This window comes from Miscanthus floridulus, chromosome 6 (genome assembly GCF_019320115.1).
Source record: "Miscanthus floridulus cultivar M001 chromosome 6, ASM1932011v1, whole genome shotgun sequence".
Classification (NCBI taxonomy): Eukaryota; Viridiplantae; Streptophyta; class Magnoliopsida; order Poales; family Poaceae; genus Miscanthus; species Miscanthus floridulus.
This window is the reverse complement of record NC_089585.1, coordinates 124,825,109-124,837,565: the sequence shown is the minus strand read 5'-3', so window position 1 is coordinate 124,837,565 and position 12,457 is coordinate 124,825,109.

Sequence of the window (12,457 nt, the reverse complement as noted above, 5' to 3'; positions counted from 1 at the left end):
TGCTTGCAATGATCGATCGATGGTGCACCCGGTGGCGCCTGGGCCTGTGGGCCACCCCGGGCCCCCAGCGACGGGTGAAGTGTCTGCCGGGGGCCTGGCCAGGCCGGGGCAAGCTGCCAAAGCTAGGGAGCGCAAGTAGCATCGCCATCACTGGCGCCTTACAGAGCGGCGCGGTGTGCCGACCGCTTAGATGTGCTCTCTCCACTTGACGTCGATGCTTGTCTGGTTCTTCCTCCTATGATTCTATACCAAGTATTTCTTGGTTTCAAATTTTTGAGGCGTTGGTGTGCTGACAGTACCCTGTAGGATTGTGCTCCAGCCAGTGCCTAGTGTGGAAAATTCTGAAAATGACCTTAGATGGCAACTTCACAGCACAGGGTACGCGATAGACAATGGCAGAGACGAGCGTCGGTCAGCCTGTTCGGTTGGCTGGTTCGTATCATTGCTGGTTCGTAAATAAGTACTGCTGGCTGGTTTGTGTGAGAGAAAAATACTGTTCCGGCTAGAAATTTACGATCGTTTACGACAAGCGACAGCCAAACGAACAGGCTGAGTGGTGAAGAAAATGGCAGAGATGAGCGTCAGCGGTGAAGCTAGAGATAATTAGAGGGTGGTGTGCTTCTCTTGTAGATGTGAAAATATAAGCAGCAACTATGGTGAAAATTTGATTTTAGTTGTGTGTTTTTTTCATTTTTTTGTGGGCGTAGCTTCGTCACTCATGAGCGTCATGTCTTTTTAGTTTTTTCCTCCAAATGGAGTGAAAAGGAGAGAAAGAAACAGAAAGGGAGTAGTATGCCCCCCCCCCCCCCCCCCCCCCCCCCACCTGTAGTGCCTTCTCTGTCCGAATCAATTGTTTGGGCTAATAAGGAGACCTGAATCTACCAACTGATCGAGTATACTGCTATAGTGTCTGAACTCTGACCGTAACGCTGTGTGTCTGTGTCTTGAACTATGGACGTACAGAGTTGCATTCGCTCTAGATACGTTGATGTTCTTTCTGAACAGACTTTTGGGCAGCTGCTATTCAAGCCAGCAAGGTGTTCAGCTATTTTGGAGAGTTTACAGGCAAACGGTCGGTACTGCTATAAGCAAGCTAAGTCATCAATAGCCAAGTTTAGAGCCTGATTCATGCAACAACTAGTCTTTTCCCCTACTTTAAATACTGTTTTTTATTTAGATGGGAACGGAAGAGAAGAGGATGGCATAACTGTGTGAGGCACATTACCTGTAAAGTAGTCTCCGCCTCCGTGTTGCGCCGATCGACGGAAGCAGCGACAAGCTCGGCACTCCCTCCTCCATCTCGGCCAGGCAGCTGACGTGGTGGGCGGTACGCCCATTGCTGTATCTGCCCTAAAGATGACTGTTCCAACATTGTGTGGTCAACCACTAACGTTTTCTTCCAATTGAGCGTTTAGATCTCAACATCTGTGGCTGTAAAGATTTTGATATGCCTGCATCTCCTGCTGTTTTTGGCAGCAAGTCCAGACAGTGAAACAGCATCAACTCGGTAGATACCAATGAAATCTCCAACGACATCCACATGTTCAGAATCAAATTGGTTCTGCTAAATGGTCCCAAACTACAAAGCAAATCTGAATGGTCTCCACTTAGTCTACTACTACGTCAAAATTCTGAAATTACTGAGATACGGAGTATTGCCAAATTGTCTCAACTTGGCACTGAACCTGTCAGTCTTCCACACTAGTTAATTGAATTCTACATGCGCTGTTCCCTCTAAGAGGTTGCGTCGTGACGTGGAATTTTTGCATTTTGGTCCCTTTTTAAAATATTTTTACAAAAAGACCTCTGCCAAAACTTTTGCTACAAATAGACCATTTTTAAGCGTCTTAGGAAATCACGCCGAGGTATGAAGGCCGGCGTCGACTGACACGACGCCGAGTCCTTGCCACGTCACCGACGACTCCGGGGCTGGCGCATGGGGCCCAGTACGTCGGCGTCGTGTCAGCCAACGCCACAGGCCTAACTTCGGCACGGTGGGGAGTCACGCCGAGCTCTTGGCACCATCCGGCGCGCGGCCCAGGCGGCCCAACAACGCTTCGTGGACCAAGAGGTCGGCGTGCGATCAGCTGACGCCGAGACGCTAACCTCGGCGCGGCCCGACTCAACGCCGAGGTTCGGTCAGTTGAGGCCGCGCCGTGGCCCCCTTCTTCCTCCTCCCTCCATTCAGAACCAACAGGTGGCCATTTCCCACTCCCTCTCTCTTCCCACGAACCCTAAATCCTAAATCCAGCTCTTGGGAGGCCAGATCGAGGGTTTTGACGTTTTGCCAAGGTACTCCTCTTTCCCTTCTTTCATTTCATCCATTTAGATTCGGTTGTTTGTGTTTTTTTTTGAACTTGGCATTATAGGTTTGGTTCATGTCATTCGTGCAATGTATGGTGGTTCAAATGATTGAATGACCCAAATGTATGGTTGTTGTTGTTGTATATGTTCTGGTTTATAATCATTGAGTTAAATTTTGTGTTTGTTGGGATTCAAAATTGCTTAGGGTTTGTAATGAAAAGCTTATTTAGGAGGTATGGTGATTTAGTGTTAGTAGCTTTACATTCGTTGCAAGGTACTTTGGATTGATTTTTTTCTACGTAATGTTAGGATGCCTAAGGCATGGTAAAGCTCGTATTCCAAGGTAATCCTAATGTTTATTCATTATTTGTGCAACAAATAGAAAACCCTAGGTTTAGGTTTGGTTCTCCGTTAATATGACTAAATTCTTTCAATTGTAGCTATGGTCACTAGAGAGCAAATCCCTACGACCTAAAGCCTCTCCCTGAAGGTGTTCATCTGCAACAGTGCTTTTGTGGTGATCCTTGCAAGGTAGACATCTCTGAAGATGAGGAAACATATAGACAGAGGTACTGGACGTGTCCCAATTATGCATGGGAACCTACAAAGCAACAGCGCCGTGCATCGATTGTGAGAAATTTTTATTGTATGTTAATTAATTTTCTTGTGATATTAAGTATTGCTTATTTATTTGTTTTGTAACAATTTGTTTTTCTTACAGACCGTTCCACCACTGTGTGACTTTGAGCAGTGGATTGACACTGAGATCAAGGAGTCGGACAAGCAGCATCTAGAAGGCCTGAAGGAGTGGGATGCGGAGGTTAAGGAGAGGTTTGAGCAGAGACGCAGACAGGAGGCTATAGAAAAGGAGCATAAGGAAGATGAGGAAAGGAGGCGTGTTGCTGCGTACAGGGCGGAGAGGGAGAAGAAGCTTGAGCATGTGCGCCGAGCGAAGGCAGCGATGGAGGAGAATACCGATGCCCAGAGGAAGGGAAAGTGGCCTCGTTGCACTCAGTAGGTATTTGGTTTATTCATGAGCGATGTCGTATAGCCCTGGACTTTTTTTTACTATGTTGTAATGCACTCTGCTTTTATTTCAGATAAACTTATTCCCTAGACTTTTTTTTATTATGCTGTAATGCACTATGCTTTTATTTCATATGGTCTTATGCCCTATACTTCGTTAACTATCCTAGGACTGTAGTGCTACTGTTTGTATCACTGAAAAGGCTACTTGTGCTGTTGCAGTCACTGAAAGGGCTACAAGTACTGTTGCAGTCAATGAAAAGTCTATTTGAAAACTCACTAAAAAGCCTAGATTCGTTTACTGTTGTATCCGTATACGCAATGAATTAATATCAGAGTGATGTACTGCATTTAGATGAAGTGACAAAACATAGGTGTAGCCTTTTCAGATGAAATGACCAGTCATGGTTGTAGGCTTTTCAGATGAAGCATCTAGCCTTTGCAGATTCAATAAATGAGTACGCACACAAGTTTTTTGTCAAGTAGCATTCATGGTGAACCTGCCTTCATCTCTATATATAGTGCTCCATGTCTTGCTCCACATCCACACAACTTGTTTTCTGGTTTAGTTTTAGCAAATGTCGAGCGGAGGTTCCTCGAGTGGAAAGGGTTTCGGCGGAGGGAGAGGAAAGGGGGTGAGGAAGGGACCTCCGATTGTGTGGGAGGGTTCTCTGGGTCCTAATTCTTTTGAAGAACCAATAGAGGAATTTCCTTTGGAGAGGAAGAGTGACTTCACCCATGAGAGACCTTTTAGATCATACGACAAGCGCATTGAAGATTGGCCAAAATGCCGCCACGGTTTGGATTGCGTTGTGCAGATGTACAACGGCTATGATGGTGGAGGCCGTCGTTTCTTCAGATGCCCGCGAGGATTTGTATTTCCTTTGAACTCTCTCCTTTTTAGATTTGCATTTGGTTTGTAGTAGTACTTATTGGTAGATGGGTTTTCAGGATTCAAGCTGTCCAGATAACTGTGGCTTCACTAGATGGGTCGACCCTCCTTCTATCTATCTCCATCAACAGTACATCACATATCTACAGGGACGCATCTTTGACCTAGAGTATGGCCCTGGAAGTGGTAACAGGGACAAGTCGGACGACGACAACAACAATGATGCAGAGGAGGCACTATGCAATAATTCGTACTGCCAGTGCCTGTACCATAAGAAGCATGGGCCTCCTTCTCCACCGCCACTGCCGCCGTCAACTGGAGGATACTATGGGGAAGGCGCAACTTAGTTCAATATGTGGGAGCATTATTAGGACCAACCTTTGTTAGTCAATCCGAATGTGGAATGCTTATATGAGTTGTTCTTTTCAATCTCCTAAGGCATGCTAGGTTTAGTTTGCAACATGCCATTGTTAGTTTTCATGTGAGTGTGTAATCGTAGTACCTTTGCAACGTCTGTATCACTTGTTTCTTTCAATCCCCTAAGGCATGCTAGGTTTAGTTTGCGATATGCCATTGTTAGTTTTGATGTGAGTGTAATCGTTGTGCATTTGCTATTTCATAAATTGTAGTTTACCTATCTCTAAGTTTCATGTACTATGGTTGATTCCCAAACTAAAAAAAGATTTGACTCTCTCTAAAAATAGGGGATTGAAATCGAACTAACCTTCGGTTTTTTCTGTAGGAACAAACATAAATATAGCATGTCTACTCTTATTAGTATAACTCGTGTTAGTAGAAGAGGAATCATTGAGAAAGATTTTTCATTTGAATCATGCAAATAGGATTTCAACCTATACCAAAGGTTTAGAAGACATCTGTCTTTAATACTTTATTCTTTCTTTTTTATGATTTATAGGCTCGGTGTCAAGTCGGACGACGCCGAGGTAGACCATGGCGTTGATTCGGCCCACGCCAACCCTAGGGTTTGGTTCGGCCGTTTACGTGAAGTGTTGGGCTAAGGCTCGGCGTCGAGTCGGCCCATGCCAACCCTAGGGTTTGGATCACCACGACCCACGCCAGGTTTGGGCCGAACCTCGGCGCTGAGTTGGCCCACGCCGAGATCGGACAGTTAGGCGCCGAGTCGAGCCACACTGACGTTTGGGCCACGGGCGTCGTCGGGTCAGCCCACACGCCTACCTCAACATTTAATATTTTCATGCCAAGATTAATGGCTCAGCGTCAATTTACAGAACGCCAAGCTTGGGCACCTTGTCGCTTTGAGGCAAAGGATTCCAGTATGCACCAGGGGTCAGCGTCAATTGACTAAACACCGAGGTGCCCACCCTCGGCGTGTGTTCAATTGACACCGAGCTCCTAGGTTCACCAAAAAATAATGAACTGAGCATACACATAACACATAATACACAGAATACATGACAGAATACATGAGCATACAAAATTTCACATAACAAATGACCACACCGACATACACATTCATTCAACATCCATACATACATAAGGTCCAACACATTCAACATCCAACATAGTCCAACACATTCAACATCCATACATAGTCCATACATATGCTTCATCAATCACCCAACACAGTCCAAACATAGTACAAGGTCCATACATAGTGCATTACATAAGGTCCAATGCATACATAGTCCATGCACAAAAGAAGCATATGAAGTCTTTGGTTCTTTTAGCTCGCTCTTCACCAATGGTATATGGTCAGTTTTCCACACGTACACTTGTTCTCATTGATCACTACTTTATGTTTTCGAGCACCCTGGTCTTCACCACCAATGTTAGTTCCACCACCCTCTAGAATCTCATATCCATGGTTAATTGGATCGAAACATGAACCCTTCTGTCGTTTAGACTTTTTCTTTGAGAAAGCTAGTTCCTGAGATGCTAAAAGTGGCCAAGCTTTGCCTGCTGTCCATAGAGACCTCGCATGCTTCTTCTTCGAAATGAACCAAGCATTCAACTTGTAGAAGGTGAATGAGGCAATAGCAGTCACAGGCAGACCACGACAACCTCATAGAAGGCTATTGAACATCTCTACCATGTTACTAGTCATGAAGCCCTATCTCCAACCTCCGGTGTCATATGCAAGTGACCACTTATCCTTCGACGCCATCAACTCGCTCAAGAATTGCCTGCCATCAACATTTGTGGCTAACTTCAGGGCATCTAGCTTGTCTTTGAATAATTGAACCTCTTGCTGCCTGCAAACCTCCTCAAATAATTTGAAGTTGTCCTTTGTGTGATCACGCCTTATAAGATTCTGAGCAAGGTATCTGGTGCACCACCAGTGATGTATTTGGCCGTAACCAGGAATTGCTTGTTCTACGGCATTCAGAATGCCAGCATGCCTATCGGATATCACACAAACATCATGTCCCAGACCAATTAACACTTGTCTTACTAGCCTGAGAAACCAACACCAACTATCCATGTCCTCCTTCCAAACAATCACAAAGGCCAATGCACAAGCTGGTCTTCTGCATCTGTCCCAATACAAACAAGCATGGTGCCTTCAAATTTTCGTGTAAGAAAGGTCCCGTCAATTGAGATGACGAGCCTACAATGCTTGAATGCTTCGATGCTCTGCCCGAACGCCCAAAAGGCCCTTCCAAATACCTGGCTACCATTCCTTGTTTCACCCTCCTTGGGTAAATACTCGAAGTGCACCCCAGGATTTACAGCCCTCATTGCATTCAACATTACAGGGAGGCGCTCATAAGCTTCTTCCTAATTTCCAAATATTATTTCCAGTGCACGCTGCTTTGCCCACCATGCTTTTCCATACTTGACATAGTAATTGTACCGTTGGAAGATGATCTCAACCAATGTGGACACCGTAATGGTTGGCATATGCTTCACCATGGGGCATAACTGCCTTGCAATGAACCTAGAATTGAGCTACAGATGGTTCTCTTCTGCCTCAGCAGTGGCACAAGCATGTGGTTGCTTCATTGAGGTAATCTTCCATTTGCCTGCCTTCATCTTCCTAGCACATACTCTCCAACCACACTGTTGTTCTTCACAAGCAACAGTGTACCTCTTCTTCTTGAATGAATTGATGACCCTAAAAGGTCGGTTGTGTACAATGGAGTACTCTTGCAACCATGTTTTCAACTCATCCATGGTAGCAAACAATATGCCCTTCCGTATGATGAGGCAACCGCTAACATCAGGTACTGTTGTATCACTTGGCCCACCATCAGCTACTGCCCTGTGACCATGGCTAAGGTCCTCGAAATCATCAACTAGTGGATCTCTCTAAGGCAAGACCCTAGACAATATCTCTATTTTCCTAAAATTGAGACGACCAACAAAGCGATCATCATCAGAGTCTTCGGCTATCTCCTCTACGAAGGATTCATCATCTCCAGCTATCTCCATGTCAAAACGGTTCGTAGCCCTAGCATCACCAAAGTTTTCGTCACCACTAAGATCATCTTTGTCGCTAAGCTCATCCTCAATAGAAAAGTCTCCGCTAGCGTCGTCCAAACCTTCTTCTGCATCACCAATTACATAATCATCATCCTTTTCATCACTATCATGATTGCCCTCACCATCGGCAACCGCATTCTCCTCCTCATCTCCACCGCCCTCAAACCAACCTCCATCATGCTCGAGCGATCCAAACACTTCACCACCACCATAGCCTAGTTGTGTGACAAGTATTCCTTCTTCAGACAAAGGAGCATAACCTATGTGAGCGGGGAAAGATGGGCATGCTTCGAAGTTATCATTTCCTAAGCCGGACTCCTTACTTACTACTAAATCCAAAGATCGCACTTCCGAGGCCAATACAACTGCCTTATAATCATTCCATTCAGACTCGCTTGTAATTTTGAGCAATCGCTTAATCCGAGGACCCTTCGACGACCCAACATCTATGACACCTTCAAACTGAACATGCACGTCTCCTTCATTCTAGCCTAACTTAACCTTTACTCGCTCCACTAATTGGGTCAAAGATGGTGTTTTAGAAAAAATCAACAACTCCTCACACATATCCAGAAATTCCAAACTATCATCTCTTGTCCTAACAATACGGCCTCCATGATGCAACCTCACTAATTTATCCATCTACAGCCATCACACAACAAGTAGTGTCACATATCAATATATCATGCGAGTTTCAATCCAATAAGTAGAAACTAAAATATATCATTTCATCTTTTTCAACCCCAACAACATAATCATTTCTAGTCATAAAAATTGAAATCTAATGACCAACAAATAACTAAAATATATACTAACCCTAATGACCAACAAATAACTAACCCTAATGACACCTACAATAAACAAAGAACCCTAATGACCAAAATAACTAGAAACCAAACTAACATAACATGTTCAGCACATAAAACAGTTAAACAACAATGCACTCAATCAACCTAAGCCATACATTTTGCAAATGCAAATACACATATACCAAAACACCATACACCCATGATTCCACACGATTAGAGAAAATGCAAGCACATCTACGCGAATATATTGGAGGAGTGGAGGGACCATTACATCGAGGAAGCTTCGGGAGACGAGATCCGGGCACCTAGGGTCGTATTTGGGGGTTAGGGTTTCGTGGGGGCCGTGGGGGGAGACGAACAGAGAGCCGGCGCTTTCAGAATAGAGGGAGGAAGAAGAAGGGGGCCGCGGCGCGGCTTCAAGAGTCCAGACATCGGCGTTGAGTCGGGCCGCGCCGAGTCTGGTGGCTCGGCGTTAAGTGACCCCGCGCCGAGCTATTGAGCCACGAAGCGTTGTTGGGCCGCCTAGGCCGCGCGCCGGATGGTGCCAATATCTCGGCGTGTAGTCCCACCGCGCCGAGGTTGGGCCTGTGGCGTTGGCTAACACAACGCCGACGTGTTGGACCCCATGCGTCACCGTGTCGCCGTCGACCGGGGTCGTCCGTGACGTGGCAAGACCTCGACGTCGTGTCAGTCGACGCCGACCCTCATACCTTGTCGTCATGTTCTAAGACGCCTAAAAATAGTCTATTTTCAGCAAACGTTTTGGCATAGGTCCTTTTATAAAAAATGTTTTCAAAAAGGACAAAAATGCAAAAATATCATGTGTCGTGACCGTCTCTCCTACTGAAAACATCTCTCTCTCAAAAAAAAAAAGGTGACAGTGTTTGCCTTAAAGAAGTGGGCAGTAAGAAAGATCGATAGAAGATCGTTTTTCTGGAAGGGGGCAGCTTCGGCAAATGGAGGCCATTGTCAGGCCGATGGACGAAAGCAACCAGACCAAAGATACTTGGTGGGCTTGTCATTCTTGACCTGGAGAGGTTTAGTCGAGCATTGCGGGGCAAGTGCAGAGAGGTCCTCGGTGGGGGATTGCTGCACCCTGGAAAGTAACATAACCTTCACGAGTCTCTTTTATTTTTCTCGTTCGCTTGAACTTATCAGCCGGCTTATCAGTTAGAATATACATTATTTTTCTCTCACAACAAAACATCTTCAGCCGACTTATCAGCCGACTTATGTATCAGCCGAACAGAGCAGACCTATTTGCTGTAAACTGGTTTTGCTTCCTTCTTACTCCTATATGATCAGTGCTCCTGCTAACTATTCAAAAAAGAGAGAGAAGTTGGACATAAACAATTGACCTGATGGCAATCCAGAATGATTAGCTAGCTGATCATGAGAGCTCAGTGCCTCAGGCATGTACTGATCGAGATCGAACGAAGCTAAACAGGTGACTACATCAGTGTATCCTCCTCAGATTGCATGTATCTCTATCGCCCGCGATGTGGACGGTCGCCGAGCGTTGCGTGCCCAAGCTCCTTTCATCTCGCAAATTTCCTTTTTCCGGCATGCCGCCGTGACGCGGTGATAGCGGCATGACCGGCTAGCGTGAGCTCTGCACCCGCTTCCCAACAAAACTCGCGGCACCACATGACTGGCTTCATTAAGACTGATCACGTGTGCGCCGGTTATATAGCAGCTGCTGTTCCTATCGGCTATCGCCCCGGACCAGAGTTTTGACCACCGGTTAAAATTCATTGGGCAATTCGGCGACTTTAGGTGAACTGTTTCACGTCAGTCGGCGTCGCAGTGGCTTATACAGTTATACTCCGTACCAGTTTGCGTTTGCTGCCTCGCCTCAGGCCTCACTCAGCTCAGATATTTTCGTTCTGGGCCTCTCGAGCATGGAATGGTCACTAACCAATCAGGGCCTTGTTTAGTTTACATCAAAATTCCAAGTTTTTTCACTCTCTTTCCATCACATCAATTTTTGGACGCTTGCATGGAGTATTAAATATAGGTAAAAAAATAACTAATTATACAGTTTAGTTAAAAATCACGAGATGAATCTTTTGAGCCTAGTTGGTCTACGATTGGACAATATTTGCCAAATAAAACGAAAATGGTACTATTCATCAAATTGAAAAAACTTTCGATCTAAACAAGGCGCAGGTATCATCGTGTTTTTGTCTTTGCACGAATGCAATTTTCCACGCTGCGGCCCCACCGCTGTACAGTCGGAACACTGTCTGCTTGCAGCTTTTGCAAGACCAACCAACGCACAAGTTGTTAGCTTTGGTGAGCAAACCATCACAAGCTCTGTTAATATCACTGTTTGACTAAACGGTCGTTTAGACCGTTTAAACACCATATAAACGCTATATAGTGGTGTACCGTTTTTCTTAAATTATCTGTTTAGCCTATTTAATTGGCCATTTAGCCTATTTAATGGACCGTTTAGCTCGAATAATAGCTAAACAGTAGGGGGACCGACTATTTACTGTTTAGTGTTTAGGAAAACATTGGTTAATATGATTCTGAATCCGTAATATATTTCATCAGAACACCACTAGTAGGGCGCTAAAAGTATGTCGACTTAATTAGACACTGTTCATGCCAAAGATCCCTTGAATGGCATCAGGTATTCAGCTGGGTAACTCGATGGCCGACAGAGACGCCGTTGATGAGCAACCGCCGACGATCCGACGCCACCCCTCAGTTATCTCCTCTCCTCAGCGATTTCCCTCTCACACGTCCTGCTCTCTTATCCCCGCGCGCGGTTAACCCGTCGTCACCGGATCTCTGAAGCTCAAATGACCGTACCTGTTACATCTGCCGCCTATCCTCGCTCCACTCATCAACGTACAACACTGCAACTCATCTTAGCCCCGTTTAGTTCCAAATTTTTTTGGCTTTTGGCTACTGTAGCACTTTCGTTTTTATTTGGCAAAAATTGTTCAATTATGGACTAATTAGGCTTAAAAGATTCATCTCACGATTTCTCGGCTAACTGTGCAATTAGTTTTTTTTTGTCTACATTTAGTACTCCATGCATATGCCACAAGATTTGATGTGACGGGTACTATGCAAAAAATTTTGGTTTTTGGTTTCAACTAAACGGTGCCTTAGCCTCCATTGTTCACACACCAATTAATATCTGCAGAAGCTTGGGCGTTTGCCTTTCATGGTCAAGCCGCGCGGATGACTAGTGAGCCATCAATTCTAGAACCTTCCTTCCTTTCCGAAGAAACTATTGTACTAGTACTATGAAGAATTTCCATGTGGTTGTTTGGAAGACGCCATCACCAAGTTATTCCATAGTGCAAGGAAAAACACGCGCAAAAACTTCCTTACACCACCTTTCTATTTGCACGAACATTCTCTTATATATTTGTCTTTACAAAACTAACTCTCTCTCTCTCTCTCTCTCTCTCTCTCTCTCTCTCTCTCTCTCTATATATATATATATATATATATATATATATATATATATATATATATATATATATATATATATATATATATATATATTGACGTGCGCGTTGGCGAGGGGGATCTGGGGTCAGGTCCCCCCGGCCGGATCTCATGACTAAAGATGGCAACGGGCCCTGATACCCGACGGATATTTGATCCATTAGGAGATGGGGATATAATCATATCATTACCCGCGGACATCTAAATGGGCAAGAATCCATCCCCGACGGGTATAGCGGGTACGGGAACGAGAACGTTCCCTGTTTATCCGTCTCCGTTATCCGTTGGGGAACCCGACTATTTGAGCTGTCATGCGAATATTAGGCCTAAAGAAGCTCAACAAATGTATTTTGGCCTAAATCTGGATAATCATATATATAGTTTGTGTGTTCTAGTAACCCTAGTTCAATTTTTCCTCACCATCTCCGCCAGCAGCATAAGCACGCCTGCCTCACGAGCGCTCGTGCCCCTCGCTTCCTCAGTTCGGTCT